The 14,796-nt window shown below is 38.6% G+C and overlaps 1 protein-coding gene across 2 annotated transcripts in view; it reads left to right on the top strand.

The window, feature by feature from the left end:
• The window catches only part of ehbp1 (EH domain binding protein 1), a 490,476-nt gene that overhangs the window by 43,393 nt on the left and 432,287 nt on the right, over positions 1-14,796 (top strand). For both annotated transcript variants that reach the window (XM_057847482.1, XM_057847486.1), the window contains exon 2: positions 5,274-5,412. The gene's annotated coding sequence lies outside the window, so the exon portion shown is untranslated. The remainder of the gene's footprint in view (positions 1-5,273; positions 5,413-14,796) is intronic.

Raw genomic sequence — 14,796 nt, 5'->3', positions numbered from 1 at the left:
CTGGATTGAACTGATTTTACGACACTATGCGGGTGTGCGCTGATCCTTATGGGAAACGCTGTCTTCCTTAAGGCAAAACACTAGAGCTGGGAATCTTTGGGCACATAACGATTCGATTACAATTCAGAGGCTCCGATTCGATTATAAAACGATTATTGATGCACCCCCCCCTTTTTTTTTATATTAAATGTTTTGTACATTAGTTCCAAAATTGTTCAAAAATCCTCTCAGGCTAAACCAAACTACTATTTCAGTATCAGGTTAACATATAGCAGTAAACAAATATACAAAAATAACAGTAAATAAAAAAACTCCAGTCCCCATTCTGTAACAGTAGCTTTAAACTACATTCAATTAATTTAATGTTGTGAATCAACTGTTAAAGTTGTTAAAATTGCTCCCGTTATTCCATAATTTCCCTTTTGTCTACTTTCGACATGTGAAAGTTTTAAAACTATTTTAAAGATAGATTCAAGTCAATATTTTACCGATTTAGGAGTATTTTAGATAAAAAGTTAATTAGGTTTGCTTGGAAGGTTCGCTACAACAGCCTTGCGGGGAAGTGTACTGCTTTAAGATGGCGGCCGTTTACTAACGGATGCATCTAGCTTTTTGTAGATGTGCTGCTCACCCTACCGAATCAGTGGTGCATCTAGTCCTATATAAATGATATCTACCATTACATAATGTGGATGACGTACTTTGTAGCAGCTTTTCGGCAGCAGTCAGGTATGTTGTTGTGTTTTTTTAGCTCGTGGCATGAGTTGAGCTAGAGCCGTGAGTTGAGCATTGGCATTACCCAAGGGGCCGGGTAATCAGAAGAATGATGTTTAGCTACTCTTGCTGCTTTCTTCCTCGTTGCGCCCCGAAGACCGCGCGGCGCGCTGAGTGTGTTGTACTTCCGCTTTACTTGGCATATTTCAATAATCGGAATTTGGATGTTTGTGAATCGTTCTCCAATCTTTCACGGCCGAATTGCGAATAATCTAAGAATCGGAAATTTTGCACACCTCTACAAAACACTACCACTTTTGTCGTCCGACATGCCTCCTAGTATGCATTGCAGTGCTTCAGATGTAAATAATGATAATATTCATATTCTGTGCGAATTATTTCTTTAATTACTGTTCTAGTTGTTTCATTAATTGCTAGTTATGGTATGGTTATGGTATTTAGTTACACTTTATTGGACAGTGGTGACATAAAATTGTCGTAAGACCATCATAATTATGACCTGACACTGCCATGAGCATTAATGAATGCTCATGACAGATTTCATTTTGTGTCATCTGGCAAATCATCTCACTTTTTTTATCAGATGTAAAAAATTTGAGCTGGACATAAATAGAGTTAGTGACATAATTTGCCAGATGACACTTAATGACATCTGTCATAAGCATTCATTTTTGCCCATGATAGTGTCATGTCCTAATTATGACTGTCTTATGGCAGTGTTATGACTGCTGTCAAATAAAGTGTTGCCTATTAACCCAAAAAAATCAATAAATAAGCCGCACTGGAGTATAAGCCACAAGATTCAAAATGAGAGGGAAAAAGTAGCGTGTCATAGTCCGAAAATTACGGTGTATATACAGTGGGGCAAATAAGTATTTAGTCAATCACTAATCTTCCACCAAGTTTTCCCACTTGAAAATATTAGAGAGGCCTGTAATTGTCAACATGGGTTGGTCAATACCAAAAGTTCATCTCAATACTTTGTTATGTACCCTTTGTTGGCAATAACGGAGGCCAAACGTTTTCTGTAACTCTTCACACACTGTTGCTAGTATTTTGGCCCATTCCTCCTTGCAGATCTCCTCTAGAGCAGTGATGTTTTGGGGCTGTCATTTGGCAACACGGACTTTCAACTCCCTCCACAGATTTTCTATGGGGTTGAGATCTGGAGACTGGCTAGGCCACCCCAGGACCTTGAAATTGTTCTTACGAAGCCACTCCTTTGTTGCCCTGGCTGTGTGTTTGGGATCATTGTCATGCTGAAAGACCCAGCCACATCTCATCTTCAATGCTCTTGCTGATGGAAGGAGATTTTCACTCAAAATCTCTCGATACATGGCCCCATTCATTCTTTCCTTTACATAGATCAGTCGTCCTGGTTCTTTTGCAGAAAAACAGCCCCAAAGCATGATGTTTCCACCCCCATGCTTCACAGTGGGTATGGTGTTCTTCGAATGCAATTCAGTATTCTTTCTCCTCCAAACACGAGAACCCGTGTTTCTACCAAAAAGTTCTATTTTGGTTTCATCTGACCATAACACATTCTCCCAGTCCTCTTCTGGATCATCCAAATGCTCTCTAGCAAACTGCAGACGGGCTTGGACGTGTACTTTCTTCAGCAGGGGGACACGTCTGGCAGTGCAGGATTTGAGACCCTGGCGGTGCATTGTGTTACTGATAGTAACATTTGTTACTGTGGTCCCAGCTCTCTGTAGGTCATTCACTCGGTCCCCCCGTGTGGTTCTGGGATTTTTGCTCACCGTTCTTGTTATCATTTTGACGCCACGGGGAGAGATCTTGCATGGAGCCCCAGATCGAGGGAGATCATCAGTGGTCTTGTATGTCTTCCATTTTCTAATAATTGCTCCCACAGTTAATTTCTTTACACCAAGCGTTTTACCTATTGCAGATTCAGTCTTCCCAGCCTGGTGCAGGTCTACAATATTGTCTCTGGTGTCCTTCGACAGCTCTTTGGTCTTGGCCATAGCGGAGTTTGGAGTGTGACGGGCTGAGGTTGTGGACAGGTGTCTTTTATACCGATAATGAGTTAAAACAGGTGCCATTAATACAGGTAACGAGTAGGCCTGTCGCGATAACAAATTTTAGTGTGCGATAATTATTCTCATAAATTATTGCAATATGCGATATTATTGCGCCCCCCCAATTGTTTTTAACCAATTTACAGTAACACAGTGAGAATACAGTATATATTAATAGATCAAGAACACCCATTTAAACGCGATAAATATTTACTCTTAAGTTCCAAAATACCTTTTAAGAAATCACAACGAAAAACAATAGACCATGCCTCTTAAGTAAAAAACAACAATATTGATACCGCACAGAAACACAGAATAAATAAAATGTTTAAAAAAAAAAAAAAAAAAAAAAAAAAGTGCACTTAATAACTTAAGCATTTAGGCAAATGAAAACTTTTCCCGTCATAGCCTCAGCAATGGTGTTCCATAGGGATGCAACGATACAGTTAAGTCACGGTTTGGTACGATTTTTGATACGGGGGACACGGTTTTTGATCCGATTCAATACATTTAATGCTCTGTTAAAAAAAATTATATTTTTCGTTTTTTTGTTTGTTTTTGTTTTGCTAACGAGCAAAGATTAAATTGCCATCATACAAACATGCATTTTAGTGCATAATATTTATGTGCTTACTTCTTACTGATCTGAAAAAAATTTGTATAAAAGTGCTGAGAACAATCTTTACTGTTTGTAAAGTGAGGCAGAGCACACTGTTGATTGCTACAGCTCTTTTAGCAGCTAGGTTTACTACATGAGCAAGACATCCTATTTGTGGTCCGAATCCATCCGTGTCAAGTACTGAATTAACAATATTTTTAACATTATCTATAGTCACTGGTATGGATTGATTTGGCCTTCTTAACTTCCATTCAGTCATGACAGTTTAGAATTCATCGATGTAGTATATGGACTACATGTCCCATAATCACTCAGGGCTCACGTAGCCAATGGCATGGGACGTAGCACATCTAGTTAGCAATTTCCTGATATCTAGTGTGTGCGCGCATTAAAAAAAGTTAGCAAGCGACGCTGAAGTCACATCTGCTCATTACTACACAACACCAGCATATGACAATCGACTTTCATAAACAGGACGAGTTTTAAGCACAGCGTTCTTAATTTCATTCAGCTGTTCCTTGTCAAAGCGAGGTTGTTCGTAGCAGCCAAGTCGGTAACAATGTTTTGGCGGACTTCGTTGTAAATATCCGGCGTTGTGCCAAAAAAAAATAGCCGCCCCACGTGAAATGTCACTCCTTACGGGAGCGCCCACACGTCAACAACACCGGCGCGCCGTAGATGGTCCACAGTCACTCCGGAGCACTGACGCGGCCGGTATATGTTGAACAATAGGATATAATGGGATCGATTGGCTCCGGCGCTAGTTTTTGCTGGACCTGGAACGAAGATGCATTTTGCGCAGTTGGTAACGAGGAATCCGAACTTTTAACAGCACGTCTGCCGCGCGCGCACGCACGTGCACGCGAGGCGATAAATCGCAGCGTAAAAATGACCGACTTCATTTTTATTTATCGCGCGATAAATGGAATTATTGCATACTGCGACAGGCTTAGTAACGAGTGGAGCCTCGTTAGACTTCATTAGAAGTAGTTAGACCTCTTTGACAGCCAGAAATCTTGCTTGTTTGTAAGTGACCAAATACTTCTTTTCCACTCTAATTTGGAAATAAATTATTTAAAGATCAAACAATGTGATTTTCTGTTTTTTTTTTTTCCACCTTCTGTCTCTCATGGTTGAGGTTTACCCATGTTGACAATTACAGGCCTGTCTAATCTTTTCAAGTAGGAGAACATGCACAATTGTTGGTTGACTAAATACTTATTTGCCCCACTGTACATGGAAAAAAAGGGAAAGTAACTTTGGGCTTATATTTGAGAGGGCTTATATTTCTGTTGCACTTGTTCTCAATTGTCAAAGTATTTCTTGTGAAGTGCATAATGTCTTTTTGCCTGTCCCATATACATGCTTGTTGCCCACGATTAAAGTCCTCCAAAACACACGAATGGAGTGTTTTGGAGGGCAAAACACCCAAATCAAAAGTGTCTCGTGTCAAAATTGTCTGCTCGCATGCGTCAGTCGTGTGTTTAGTCACAAAAAGGCTTTTAAAACTTGGCCTGTAATCTTGGGACATCCCGAAATGTTTTGTGTTTCATTGCCCCTCTTGGATTGGTGGCTCTCTTAAGTTAATCAGCGACCTTGTTTTCAATCACAAGGATTGGATTGGATTTTAGCAAGCTGAATTCCAAGTGGTTTAAGCTTCCTACAGTCCAGAAGAGCACATTCAGCAAATACGGCAGTTAATGATTAGCCAAAATACTGATTAATCAGTCGTCACTTTCCATGAAAAGGATTCGTATTGAAGCCAACATTGTCCGTGCCATCGCCTCAGGGGAATGAAAAATGAAAGTTGTTTCTTCCACTAACTATCTTTTTCCGGCCCACGTTCTGCCGTTGACTGTGTGGTTTTTGTTATTTTCCAGTTCGAAACTCACTCGACAGCACCATTCTGTCACTCCTGAACCCCTGTTGGCCGCTTTGGTCCCACTGGGCGGAGCCAAGTATGGGGTAAGCAAGCCTGGGCGACATTACAACAAGACCAGGGCCTGCTCGGCAGCACAGGTAAGATAAATTAAGACAGCGATGGACGTATAATCTGTTTGAAGTGGGAGGTCTGTGCCATTGATGTTGATAGACGTCCAATCCATTGGCAGTGAATAAGTTAATGTGGGGTCTCATTGTTTTGATTGTGGAAATTAGAAATCAATTTTTGACCAGTGCTGGCACATGTCAACTGTTCAGACAAAACATGTTTTATGTTTTTACAAGACTCACTTGAGATAAAAAGTCATTTCAGAAAATCACAAGCATTAACCCTTCAACTGCTGGACACTTCCAGAATATTTACTATTATTTATCTCCAGCTGTTTTTCATAAAAATAAAAACATTGTACTGTATATGTTAAATTAGCTGATCTCATCTCAATAAAAATAAACCATATTAATTTGCTGTTTGAACTTTAGTAACGCACGCCTTTCATGCCTCAGTAACGGCAATGGTGTTGCCAAGATGAGAAAAGTAATCAATTGGATTACTCACTACTGAAGAAAAATATGTCGTTAGTAACGCCGTTATTAACAACACTGGTTACTACTAGGGTTGTTCCGATCATGTTTTTTTGCTCCCGATCGTTTTAGTTTGAGTACCTGCCGATCCCGATATTTCCCGATCCGATTGCTTTTTTTTTTTTTTTTTTTGCTCCCGATTCAATTCCAATCATTCCCGATCATATACATTTTGGCAATGCATTAAGAAAAAAATGAATAAAACTCAGACGAATATATACATTCAACATATAGTACATAAGTAGTGTATTTGTTTATTATGACAATAAATCCTCAAGATGGCATTTACATTAACATTCTTTCTGTGAGAGGGATCCACGGATAGAAAGACTTGTAATTCTTAAAGGATAAATGTGATTTTGTATATTGTGACTAAATATTGCCATCTAGTGTATTTGTTGAGCTTTCAGTAAATGATACTGTAGCCATGCCCAATTGCATGATGGGAAGTGCAACCATGACTGTGCGTAGTGCTACCAATTGATACCAGACCAATCTTCTCTGCGTTGGGAAATAACATAGGGTGTTGAGAAAAAGATCAATTACTACCTTGCTTCCCCACATTACTTCCCATGATATTTTTATTCGTAGGGAGAGGGATTGTAAGGCTTTAGCCAATTAAAAAAGGGCTCTAAAGGCTGCCAAACTTCATTCTACTCATTTTACGCTGCATTTTAGCTCTCTATATAGGTAAAACGGCGCCATTACAGATTGAACGCGACAATGCGTTAGTGGGTCGTGCAGCGCATGCAATAATTGCGTTAAATATTTTAACGTGATACATTTTTTAAAAAATTACCGCCGTTATCGGGATAAATTTGATAACCCTACCTTAAGCCTAAACTAAAGACTCTGGATGAGTGTAACATATTATGTCTGTAACGTTAAATACAATTAGAAAACGATTTAATTAAAAAAAAATATATATATAATATAAATTTTAAAAAAAAGGAATGGCCGATATTTTTTTGCCGATTCCGATACTTTGAAAATGACGTGATCGGACCCGATCGATCGGGATGCCGATCGATCGAGACATCTCTAATTATTTGACTCGCTGATTATCAGTATCTTGGCTTGTATACTGTCAAAAAATGAAAAAATAAAAGAATGTTTTATTATTTAAAATGAAAATAAAAATATTATATATTTATTTTATATATACTTATTTATTTCAGTCTTTTTTTCCTATGTCATAGTTACTCTATCCAAAACAATGCAACTAGGGAAAAGCCACTTTTTTCCCCCTTCAGCAATTTTGGGTGTGACATCACAACCATAATTGATGATCACACCTAGCTTCCTGGTACTGCGCTAGATAGTACATGTTCACAGAATGACAAAACGGTCACATGGCAACAACATAATAGAAAGGTTTTGCATAGTATTGTAGTCGACTGCAAAAATCTGCAGCTCATTCCAGGCGTGACACCAACTTTTGTTTGGAGATTTTTTTAGTGGGTGTGGCCAAGGCAGCTGAGAAAGGAAGACTTAAGCCTGTTTTATACCTGCCACTTTGTACGTTCAGTGCGGAAACGAGACTCTGAGGTCATCCAGCATGGGTTTATCAGAATGTTTACTAGGAGTGGGAACCTCTTGGTACCTCACGATACGATTTGCGACACACAGCTCACAATAACCTGACGATATGGCAATATAACGATTATCGATACATTAGTCAGGAAATCATTCTATGATATTCTACAAACAACTAATAAACAGAAAAACAAGCTTCTGCTGTGAATTGGAATGAGTTTATCACTAGTAGACCTTCAATCCATTTGAACTGGGAGGGTGGCAGCGAATTGAACGTCTATGGCCGTCAGTGGCAGCCAATGCCAGGCAATGAGGTAATTTTGGGCCATTTAAGGTAATTTACCTGTTGATTTTCAGTTACTTCCTGTTGATTGTGGGGTATTTTATGGGTCACTTCCTGTTTATTTTGAGTTACAGAACAGGAATTGACCTGGGAATCACTCGAATAAATAGGCAGTGACTCAAACCCAACAGGAAATGACCTGTAAATGCCCCAAAATGAACAGCAAGTGACCTGTAAATGCCCTGAAAATCAGACAGAATAACTGTAAATGCTCTGGTTTCGAATGAACAAATTAGGGCTGTCCCAAACGACTAATTTCCTCCCGATTAGTCAGCTGACTATTTTTACGATTACCGTAATTTCCTGAATATAAGGCGCACCTGTGTATAATGCGCACCCCAAATTTACTTGTAAAATCTAGGGGAAAATATTGTACCCGTTTATAACGCGCACCCTAATTTTAGCACCAATAAATAGAAGAATACAAGAAAACAGCTCGTGTACAGACACAGAAATGTCATTTTACTGACTGGTGAAACACAGCACAAGAAACACAGCACAAGCATAGCATATTGGTAGTTCAAAACATTACCATAAACTGACAATATTTACGGTAATAATACGATTTGACAACTTATCCAGCTTACCAGAATCTAGGAGAAAACAAAACAGATGTGACTTTTCTTTTAAAGGCTGCTGTATAACTTGCTCGTTTCATCATGATGAATAAATGTTTCTTCCATGGATTGATACGGTAAAATGAAAGTGAGAACGTAAGTCGGAAATCCGTGAGAGCTCATCGCTGTGACCACGACAGTAATAGGAACTATTGTTATTTGGGATTGAGTTTCCTGAGGGACAGATATAGTTGACGGACACAGGAAGTCTGTGTCCTTACATTTGTTATGGTCAGAGTTGCGGAGCTGCAATAAACGTTGACTCAAATGAGTTCAAGAAACTAAATTCCGTGCTTTATGAAGAGTAAAAAAAGCAGAATTTAACACAGACGAAATCATTCGGCCGATTAGAGTGAAGTATTACCGAAACAAAATGGTGACGTCACGTACCGTAATGGTCGGCAACGGGTCGCCGCATACGTTTCTTCAACACAACGTGGCCGTGTCAATAAAAAAATTTTTTTTAAAAAATCGGTTTGTGTATATATATATATATATATATATATATATATATATACATATATATATTTCTGTCTCCATCCATGTACCCGTTTATAATGCGCACCATGATTTTACAAGTTGATTTGGGGGGGGGGGGGGGGAGTGCGCGTTATATTCGGGAAATTACGGTAGTCGACTAATCAAATTTTTTTTTTTTTTTTTTTTTTTAATAATTTAATAATGACATTTTTGTTGAAGCTTATTAATTCACAAAAAACATTTTGGAACACCTAAATTCTTTGTTAACGTATAAATAAATAACATAAATATCAATAATAAATCACAAACAATGAGGTCAAATGCTGCTGGCATTAACTACTCCCCCCCCAAAAAAACAACAATTCTTACTCTTTTTGTGGTATGTCATTGTCTATATTGTAAAAATGAATTGCAATGTCCCGGACAACTATTTTCAGAATACTTTGTGTGAGTTCAGATGCTCTTTCTGGTGTGCATTCTGCATTTTTTGGGGAGGGGAAAAACTGTTCAACTTTAGTTTGTTTTAACCTGAAAATAGACAAAGCAGAGGGCACACTGAAATATTACCACAATTATTTTGAATGAAAGACACACATAGTCATAGTAACAAAAATTAAATATATAGTATTAATTTCATAGTATACTACTATATGTATATACGCAATAATACTTTATAATATAAAGTAACTAACATTAATGCAGTCATGGATTATAGTAAGCAGGCCAGTGCTGTTTCCATATATATTTTTATTATATTATGTATATACAGGATATATATATATATATCCCCCAAGTGGGAGCTTCCATGATCCTAATAAATTTAATAATTAAATATTATATAATTTTATTAAATAAAAATGCATGTTGATATGACACACATAAAGGCAACTTCAATTAAAAAAAAAAAAATCATTACAACATTGTATGGACTTAGAATCCGCTAGCTTGTTGTTTCTTGTTGTCTTCGAAAATTATACTTTGGTGAAGGCGCTTCAAGTGTTCGTTCATAGCCGACGTGCTACCGTGGTATGCGAGCTCAGCTTAGCAAAGAGTACACAGTCGCACCCTCCATATTTTCCTTGAAATAATTCCAGGCTCTGGCTTTTCTGGTCCGCTTTTTTGGCTTTATGCCACTTTCACGTGTCACCAATTCTGCACTTTTTGGTAATTGGCGGTGTTTTCAACTCCTCGACGTACTGAGGAGTGAACCGGCGATTCACTTGGCTCGTTGGCGTCGGTTTGTCCGATTTCCTCCTCAGGAAAGCGGCGGCGTGCATAAAAACACCGAGAGGCGTCGGATGGCTCATTATGGACACTTTTATTGACCAAAACAAAAACGTGGGGGATGCAGCAACTGAACTCCGCGCTACCCGCGCACTTTCCCAACTCACCGATCTCGCTCGCTATTGCTCGCTCCCTCTCTCTCGCTCCCCCACTTTCTTCCTCTTTGCTCAATCTGACAATGCTGGTCACATTGAAATAACAGCGGCCCCCTTGGGGGTGCCAGTAACAACCGCTTGCATCGCGAGCGCCCGCAATTCTAAACTTTATCCGCATGTAATTTTTGTTTTTTAACCCGTCGTTACCCGTCGACGGTATGTTTTGCCCATCAACGCATTTATGTCATCGATGACGTCGACAACGTCGACTAGTCGGGACAGCTCTAGAACAAATGTTCCCAGTCTAAATGATTGGGCGTCGAGCACCATCAATGCAGCCTTTATAGTTAACTGAGACACTATTATGGTGGAAGATTTTGGTAGCAGCTTGTTGGTCCACAACCTTTTTTTTTTTTTCTTCTTTTTTTTAAAAACCTTTTTAAAACTATATCTAGATTCTTGGTAGAAGCATATCGATAACCTTTTGGGATACAAAGTATCACGATATATCACCATTTCGATATTTTGTCACACCCCTAGCGCGGAAAGGCATAGCAGATACGCTTTCATTTTTTTCTACGTGAAGCCGTGCAGACCACGTGGAGGCGTCTGATATAAACCAGCCTTATTTAGGATCTACTTTCATTATTAAGCTTTTTCTGTTACTTTATCGAGGTAGAATTGTGTAAAGTACAGTCTCTCGTCTGCAGTGGCGCGGAAAGTGGGGTGCTGTGGGTGTTGGGGGGGGTTTTGGTAGATTAATTTTTTTTTAATTTTTTTAAAATATATCGAAACAATAGCTTACAGTATTTAACTTTGGGGGATTAAAGATATGTTTTTTTGTTAATAACATGGTCACCACCGGACACCTTGGTGTTATGGTGTTATACTTGTATAGCGCTTTTCCACCTTTCAAGGTCCTCAAAGCACTTTACACTACAGTGCCATCTACCTACTGGTGATGCAGCACCAGGAGCAATGTGGGGTTCAGTATCTTGCTCAAGGATACTTGGGCAAGTTCATCAGGGCAGAGAGTCGAACCCGCAACCCCTGGGTTGGATATTTTTTTTTAATAAGATGTAAAAGTTTTTTTGAGTGAAAGCAGTTAATTGGTTGGGGTTTTATTCTAGTTACATCTGAGATGCAATTGTTGGCTGTTTTCAACAATGTACATCGAAAATAAAGGCATTGACTGAAAATGGTTTAATATTAGATTAAATGTCTTTTCTCATGTATATTTATAATTGCTCTTCACTTAAAAATGTTTTATCCGATTAATCGATAGAATTTTCAGTCGATTACTCTATTACTAAAATACTCGAAAGCTGCAGCCCTAAAACCGAGGCTTCATGGACCTTTTAGTTTTCAAATGTGTTGTGTGTCATTGCGCCATCTAGCTGCGGGGATTTGCATTACAATACATGGGCGCTTTTATTTCCAATACAAAAACTCCAACACACTGTAGGTGAAATGGAAAGAACGCTGTCTTTGTAGTAGCCTAGTAGTAGTAGTCTGTAAACTATCCATCATGCGTGTTGCAGTAGACACGTCTTTTATGGAGAAAAAGCGTGAGCATGACAGATTTGGACCGAAACTGCTGTTTTTGTATGGGAAAAACAAAATAAGAATAAAAATAAAATAAGCACCCCCTGCTGTGAGTGACTTCCAGCACCCCTGCTCCTATGGGTTTTGAAGTCACTTGTAGCATTTCATAGCACCTTGGAACTTTGGAAATCAATAATACAGTTGCATAATATTCCTAGTCCAACGTTTCCCAGTTAGGTTTTTGGTTCAAATGCCCATTCTACTGCTCAAAATGTTAAGACCAAACTAAAAACGGTCAATAACGTGATTTATAAATGGGCCGATTCGTTGACTAATCAGTTATTACTGGATTTTTTACTGTAAATTAACCCAGATTTCCTCCATCCATCCATTTTCAACATCGCTTACCCCTATCAGGGTCACGGAGTGCTGGAGCCTATCCCAGGTTACCCCAGACTACGCGCTAAACTGGTTGGCAGTCAGACATAGGGTACACACTAGGATTGTTCCGATCATGTTTTTTTTGCTTCCGATCGTTTTAGTTTGAGTATCTGCCGATCCAGATATTTCCCGATCCGTTTGCTTTTTTTTGCTCCCGATTCAATTCCAATCATTCCCGATAATTTTTCCCGATCATATACATTTTGGCAATGCATTAAGAAAAAAAATGAATAAAACTCGGACGAATATATACATTCAACATACAGTACATAAGTACTGTATTTGTTTATTACAGGGGTGTCCAAACTTTTTGCATTGCGGGCCAGATTTGGTGTGGTAAAAATGCAGGGGGCCGACCTTGGCTGACGTCTTTTAAGTAGAACAATATATTTAAGCAAATTTTAGCGAGCCATTCTGTGTGTCACATGTGCTTTATTATTTTTTTATTAATAATTTCAACAATCTACTATCAAACTAACCTTTGTGGCGTTCTCTTTCGACTCTCGGGCTCTTGCGAAATACTGCTGCCGTGTAATTAAACTAGCTTCAAGTTGCTTCAATTTCTCGGTATGTATCTTCCCTGTAATCTTGTCGTACATGTCAGCGTGTCTTGTTTGGTAATATCGCCTCACATTGAACTCTTTAAAAACATCGAATGCCTCTTTGCAAATGAGGCAGACAGTTGTTGCATATTTTAGTAAAGAAATAGTCCAATTTCCACCTATCCTTGAAGTGCCAGCTGTCACAGTCAACTTTCTTTTTTTTTTTTTTTTTGTTGATTGTCGCCATTTTAGAAAATTGGGAGTAAAGGCTCACACAGGGTAATGTTGCTTAGCGTGCTGCTGCCTTTTCGTGGGTGAATGAGGAGCAGCATGTAGTGTGCAAGATACTTCATATGCTGGTAGCAGTACTAGTGACAAATTTATTGAGTCTGTGTGTGGGCCAGACGTTATTGATTTTATGACAGAGGCTGGGGGCCGGATGAAATTTGACCACGGGCCGCATTTGGCCCCCGGGCCGGACTTTGGACATGTCTGGTTTATTATGACAATAAATCCTCAAGATGGCATTTACATTATTAACATTCTTTCTGTGAGAGGGAACCGCGGATAGAAAGACTTGTAATTCTTAAAGGATAAATGTGACTTTGTATATTGTGACTAAATATTGCCATAAAGTTTATTTGTTGAGCTTTCAGTAAATGATACTGTAGCCATTTAACTTCTGCCCAAATGCATGATGGGAAGTGCAACCATGACTGTGCGTCGTGGTACCAATTGATATATCTTCTCTCCGTTGGAAAATAACATAGGGTGTTAAGAAAAAGATCAACGACTACCTTTCTTCCTGACATTGATTCCCACGATTATTCTAATCGTTGGGAGAGGGACTGTAAGGCTTTAGCCATTTGAAAAAAGGCTTCCAAAATTCACTCTACTCATTTTACGCTGCCTTTTAGCTCTATATACTGAATGAGTAGAACGGCGCCATTATAGATTGAACGCGACTATGCGTGAGTGGGTCGTGCAGCGCATGCGCTAATTGCGTTAAATATTGCAACGTGATGAATTAATATTAAGCGATAAATTTGATAACCCTAACTTAAGCTTAAATACTCTGGAAGAGTAACACATTATGTCTGTAACGTTAAATACAATTAGAAAACGATTTAATTAAAAAATATACAGTATATATATATATTTTTTTAAAAAAGGCATGTCCGATATTTTTTTGCCGATTCCGACACTTTGAAAATGACGTGATCGGACCCGATCGATCGGCATCTCTAGTATACACAGAGACGGACAACTATTCGCACTCACAATCACGCCGCCACTGAGCGTGAATCGATCCCACTCTGCCCACGCTGAAGACAGGCAAACACCGTCAGCGATTCATATTTAAATAAAAAAAAAAAAAGAAAGAAAGAAATCAATGAAAAATAAACGATCTTTGTTGGACTTTCCTATCCAATAAGATTTTAAAAATGAGCCTCGTTGGCGAGTTTCTTCACTTCCACTACAACATCTTCCCTGAAATGGTTTCACAAAGGCTTGAAAAGTGTTGTGAAAGTTCCCCCTTGACACTGCTAATTCGCTGTGTATTGTCGCAACAGATGTGTGGGCTTTCCCATTATGTGGTTGAAGCATAAGTGGTACTAAAACTGTTGAGTTTGATTTCACAAAGTCTGTTATAGTGGGGGCGGGGCCGTCTGCTGTCTGATCATCATATCAACTTTTAATGCGCGAAGATCAGCAGGGAGGGAAGTAGTGAATTTACAGTTGCAAATAATATATATATATATTTTGCATTCATTCAGCTGTTTTACAGTATATCCTAAAATGACTTGAGTGAAATGGAATTATTAATTTTTGAAAATTATTTAACTATTTTATGTAACGTACCGTAAACAAGCTGGATTATAAATTATATTAGACTGTATATAAATGACATAATAGAATTTGTAATGTCAAAATGTTTTATTTACAATACATTGTATTAATTAAATACAAATTTGACAATATTGAAGTGTTTAAAA

The sequence above is a fragment of the Corythoichthys intestinalis genome, chromosome 10 (assembly GCF_030265065.1).
Source record: "Corythoichthys intestinalis isolate RoL2023-P3 chromosome 10, ASM3026506v1, whole genome shotgun sequence".
NCBI lineage: Eukaryota > Metazoa > Chordata > Actinopteri > Syngnathiformes > Syngnathidae > Corythoichthys > Corythoichthys intestinalis.
Note: the sequence above shows the minus strand (reverse complement) of the source record. Positions and strands in the feature narration are given on the sequence as shown.